This window comes from Ptiloglossa arizonensis, chromosome 3, assembly GCF_051014685.1.
Source record: "Ptiloglossa arizonensis isolate GNS036 chromosome 3, iyPtiAriz1_principal, whole genome shotgun sequence".
Taxonomy (NCBI): domain Eukaryota; kingdom Metazoa; phylum Arthropoda; class Insecta; order Hymenoptera; family Colletidae; genus Ptiloglossa; species Ptiloglossa arizonensis.
In genome coordinates this window covers 8,027,840-8,034,152 of record NC_135050.1, presented here as the reverse complement: position 1 = coordinate 8,034,152, position 6,313 = coordinate 8,027,840, and positions in this window count along the sequence as shown.

Below are 6,313 nucleotides of genomic sequence, written 5' to 3'. Positions count from 1 at the left end.
CAGCCCATATAGTAAGTAATTGAACTATTTCAACCACTTTCATGATTTCAAAATTAGAAAATGCATGAATATTAGATTAAGATAACCTGTTTGAGAAATTTTATTTTCTTACGCTTGGTTTTCTTGCTTTCCTAACTGGTATTTATTATTTAATCAGTAGACGAAGTAATATAAAGAAAATGCTATTTAACAATACTTTTTTCATGTGTCTATAAGCAAAGTCATTAGAATATAAATTTAATGGTATCGACATAAAAAATCATTATATCAACCGCAAGATCAAATTTATGAGAGTGCGAACGAAATTTGTCCTATATATTTATACTAGTTTTATCTGCGGCATCGATTAAACCTAGTCAACATATACATAATTTCAGTATCGCATAACCTCAATGTTAGTTAATCTTACCACAGGAAACGTCACATAAAATATAGACCTTCCGTAAATATTTGTTTGCACACGCAACGAACATTTAAATGAATGCTTTCAAACAGAAACGAAATCAAATATTGAGGAAAAATATTTCAATCGATGAAAGGAAAACACAAATAGCAAGGTAGTATCGCGAGTAACATAATTTAAATGACGTAATGTTTCTAAAAATGAACAGAAGGAATTACATTTTATTAATAATACTTTTTATTGATCGAATGAAAAAGAAAGGTTAGAATTATACAACAATTTGAAATTTTAAACTTTTTACATCTTTTTATTATTTCACTATACACGCATGTACGTGCAAGAAGATAATCCACATTAGAAATCGAAAGTATTTTTGATTCGAATTATGTATTCATACTAAATATGAACATTCGCCAGTATAATAAAAATATATGTGATGGTTTAAAAATATGTAGTTGAATTCGTGAAACAATTAATACATGTACTTCTGCTTGTTCACTTGATTTAACAGTTCTTGATCTAACAGTTCTAACTTATACAATTCTGTTATAGAACATGTTGCGCACAATGTTCCTCGTCCAACGGTCGAAGATTATAGTTCACAGAATATAAAATTGAACAATTCGTTTCCGCAAATCCCTGAGGAGTTAAACTGTCGAAAAGTTGCGGACAAAATAATCGATCGTGATGTTTACAGTACTCTGTTCATGGAAGAAAATGCCAGATGACGCGAAACGATACAATTCTGTCCGAAAAGCGTATTTTCGTTGCTTTGCGCGTGCGCGCTACGTCGGAATCGAAGGGTTGGCGAATCGTTTGACGAGACCGCCGCGCGACAGCGCAGCGATCGGACCACCAAAGAGGGGTGTAGTTTTTCGGGTGGTGTAGTGGGGGTGGTGAAGGGGCGGGTATGGCCCGTGGTCGTCACGACGGAGCCGTATCAGTGTGAGGCCGGCTATCAGCCGCCTAACATCGAGGTCGGGGTTACGCTTGCACACGTAACACGACTGCCGCAGGCACCCACACATACATACGCACACACACATACACATACACACGCACACACATATACACACACACACGAACACACGCTCGCGACAGCCGGGCACGGATTCTCGCGGATTCTCTCGTCGTGGTTAGAACGAGCAGAGGGATTTGCGAATTGTTCACGCGAGGAATCCTTTCTGGCCGACAACGGGCGGGCAGCCCTTTCTCCATGCAGTATGCGTCGTAATCGATAAGGACGAGAGAGCGGGCGCGTGTATGGGATCGTCTTAAAGGAAACGTCGCGCCCTTTGAGTATGTCGAAATGAATGAAAGCCACGGGAGATTCTAAGAGCGGGAGAAAAGGAAAGCGAAAAAGAAAGAGAGAGAAGAGAGAGAAAGAGCGCGAGAAAGAGAGAGAAAGAGAGAGAGAGAGTGAGAGAGAGAGGGAGTGTGAAAGAGCGAGAGAGGAAGAGGGGGAGTGAGCGAGGTGAAAGAAAGAGAGAAAGACGGGAACGTAAAAAATCGTGCGTGTTGTGTTGTAAAAGAGAAAAAGTCGCGGGCCAGAGGGGGATGAAGACGAAAAGAAGATCGCGCGCGCGTGTGTGCCTGACGAAGTACCAATACAGAAAAGGATACTCGACAACGTAACCGTGCGCGACTCTTCGTAACGGCTTTCTTTCTCGTTTGACAGTCGCAGGATCACCGTCGCCACATCGAAACGAATACACCGGTTCCGGAAGAGCGGATTGCGGGCACCAGAGAGTGAGTGAACCGTCGACAGGACGAAGGAGCTGGTGTCGTCGTGGGTAAGAAAACTGCGGGACGGAAACAATTCACGCGAGCCGCGTTTGTCGGTGCCTCATGCTCTGGATGGAGCATTAAGATATATTGGCGGTGAGTGCGGTATCGAGAGTAATTAAGCAGTCACGGGATTACTCGGTAATAATGGCTGGTCGCGATTGACCGAGAGAGAGAGAGTGCGAGTGAGCGAGAGAGCGAGTGAGCGAGAGAAAGAGAGAGAGAGAAAGAGAGAGAGAGAGAAGAGAGAAAGAGGGAGAGAGAGAGAGAGAGAGAGAGAATCCAAGCAGCGCGACAGGGCAGCGAGGGAAGATTGTGACGAGAAAGGAAAGAACAAGAAAGAGAGAGAGAGTAGAAAGGACTGCCGGGTAAACGGCGGGATCGTAATCGAAGAAAATCAGATGGTCTTAGCGGCCGTTGCCGGAACCCCGGAACGGATATGTCGTTAGCGACGGAGCGGCAGTCGAGTGAAACCGCTGGAACGAATTGAGTAGTCGGGTACAAACGTCAGTTCAGATTTTACCGCGACAAAGTGTCGATGAGCTCGCGAGGGAAACTGCTGGATCGTGTCGAAGCGTGTCAGCGAGCGAAGAAGTGTAACTTGAGACGGGCAAACCGATGATTTTCGGTCGATTTGTGGTTGCACGGCATCGAGATTATCGCGCTATCGAATCCAGTTACGTCCAGTTTGCAATGCCGCCGAACTGTCGAAAATTCACACCGATATCCAGTGACGATACATAAGCTGAGATGTGCCATTTTCAATAGGATCGACGAAAGGAGAAGGAACAGTCGCCACGACATCTGGATCTTAAACGATGCTCGGTAGTTTGTCGAAGGAGGGAGACAGAGCACACGGTGATCAGCAGTGACGCGAGAGTGTGTGAGAGAAAGGAAGAAAGTAAGCGAGAGAGAGAGAGAGAAAGAGAGTGGGAGAGAAAGGGGGAGAGAGGTGGGAAAATACAGGAGAGCGAGAGAGAATGGCATTTGGATACTCGTGCGTGGCACAGCCTAACCTGGAGCACCGCGTCGCCGCGACGAACCGAAGAAAGCAACAACGCGAAACAAAGTACGCGAAAGTAAATAATCGTTTGACGCGATTCGTTGCCGTATCTCGGTTCTGAGAGGCATCTGACGTTTTTATGCTATCCTCGGCAGAACGGCGACGAGGGAGTGGATTCGGCACATTGCCCGTCGGCCGCACGTGCGCATTGATGGTCGATAGTGAAATTCCTTCCAACCAGATATACGCGGAATATAATCTCTTGTGCTTTCTCTCGCGAGTTTCTGCGTCGAACAGGTGAGACAGACGGGTCACGCTGGACTCGACGAACACGCGCATTCCGTCCCAGAACGAAACGATAATCAAGCGAGAAACTGTTCGATGGAACTTTGAACGCCAACCGTCGCGTCCCGAGGAGACAAATCGGCGACTATTTGCTCGTACCGATCGTGTACAGTATCGAGAAAGGGGCGGGAGGAAGGGAGGGTGGCATGCCTGGTATACGAGGTGGTGTGATCGAGCGAGCAACAGCAGCACATGCTACGGAGATCCGTATCAATTCGCGACTGTGATTTATAAGCTTAAGGTTAAACAATTATTAACAAGAAGAATAATAATTAAAGGAAGCCAGTGGAAGAGGAAATTATACGCCGGGCAAGATAAAACAAATCGTCCCATTGTGATACTAAGATATATTAACGAAGATATTAAGGTGAACACGTGCGCTCAAGGAGATGGGTGTGAATGAAAGGGGGCGCGACACACAGTGGTGCCAGGATGAAATGCGAGTGTAATTAATGGAAACGATGGTCGATCGCGGGGCATGCGTCGGATCTACAAACTGTGATACACCGATAACCACAACTGGAGCCTGATATTCGATCACTGACGTCGAATTTGCGTGTACCAAACCGAACGAGAGAAACAAAGTGGGATGAATCGTCGGTTCGGAATCACGTTCTCGGCTGCCTCGTGATACGTTTCCAGGTATATTGTTTCAATTCCTTTTGTTTCTGTAGATCATTTTTACATTTCTGATATAAGAAACAAAACAACCATCGATTCATCACGATTCTGTCGAGCTTTCCCTGAGAACGATTTCGTTCAACCTTTTGTGACGAAATGACAAGTTTCGAGTTTCTCGTTGGTTCTCTGTGACAAAATACAGAGCGACACACTGCACTATTTAGGAAGTTTAATTTTGTCAGAGACGAATTTTATTACTGCGTTTACATTAAATAAGAAGTCAAACTGATATTAATTTGTGATATTTATGAATTTTGTCACTATGGTCGTCCTGTATGACTATTTTGTTTATAGTTTTAACATAAAAACTAAACGTATGTGTACGTTATTTTTGAAGAAGTCAAAGTACTTCAATGGGTTGACTATGTTATTTCAATATATTGAGTACAAACTAGATTTAAATTTGTATCTATCTGAAGCTAAGAAAACATTCAGTTGGGTGTGTAAATCGTAGCGATTAAATCACAACGAAGGGGGTTGAAGATTCGTTGGTTACGCGAGCATCTGACTTGTTCTTATTTTTGATCTAACCGTATTTATAAAATTGTTATGAAATGCAAATTCTTGTAATACATTCATCTAAAATACATTTATATGTATTAATTTAAAAACTATTATCTTTTAACTTGAAATATACGAACTTTGTGCATTTGAGAATAAAGACTATTGGTTAGGTTCTTCGTATCAATTTTTCAATTGTTGAAAAACTTGGTAATTTTTAAACGATCGTTAAACAATGCTTTGCATAGATTGCAGAAGTTTAATACGGCCAAAAGTTATTTATTTCGAAGTGTCTATGTTATTTTGAATTTTATAGTAAATTCATAATGTGTTTGTGAAATAAACTATATTCAATGCTAAAATAATTAAAACAAAATCTTGAGAAGTTTCTTAATTGTTGAAAAGTTAAAAGACTTTTCGTGAAAATTAATTAACGATTCATGTTCAGACTTTGAACTCATTGAAGTAATGTTAGCATATCTTTTGAATAAATGTAACAGAGATTTAAAATGGACCTTCATTAAAATTGATTCTAATTTTCTTTCTCGTAGAATTGGGAATATCAAAGAAACAATATCCAGGAAATTATGTTACAGAGAACAATTTTAATCGAATGTGTTTATTATTTGAGTATTTGACATTTGAACGTCCTTGACTTTGTTTCTGTGTTATCATTGCAAATGAGTCCACGCAACTCGAAAATGTCCCTGGCTCAACGAAACATGAATCAATGTGGCACTCACACTACATGCGAAAAAATCACGCGTATACGTTGGTTGTCACGCACAGCACGGAACTGACGAAATAAACACATTTTCTTTAGAAACAGGAAAACCGATTGACGCAGATAAAAAAATACACGTAACGTAGAAACGAAAGAAGGACATTAGGAACTAATTAAAACTCTTTTAACCTTTCACTGTGTGGTGTAAACATACAAGGTTGTAAAAAATATTAGTTAACTTTGAGACAATTATTTTGCGTCCATAGCATAATGTTACAAATATACAAAATATTACAAGGTTAAGTTTCATTTATTAACATTTGCACAATGTTTCTAACTTATAATCTTCTTTAGAAAATGAAATAAAATTTTGGTATCATTTTCTACGATGAATATAGTTTATTTCACGGTTGGTATACTCTTAAGGAGGGTAAAAATAACAAGTTATGAAGTTTTAAGTCTCGGGTATAACTTTTGGAAAAAAGTAGGGTTTTATTAATAGATTTAACCATATTTAACTGACGCGAGATTGAAACGATTATTCGTATAGATTAGGTAAATTGACGATCCTTTTATTTAAGGGTATATTCTACAATTTAAAACTAACAGGAAGAATCTAATAGACACGAGTTTTGTGTGTCAGAAAAAAATATAGTTTAGCGCACAAATGGTCCATTCCCTTTTGTTCGGTTTGATCTCTGAAATGCAGCTGCAAATATTATGACAGAACTTTCAACTTGTATTGTACATTGAATAACTTTAAACCTCTTAGCCTTAAATATTTCAACTTATGCTTTCGAAACATATTTAAACTGTTTATTTATTGTATGTTTAATACAATTCAGGGAAAGCTCTAGACAGTTTATAAAAT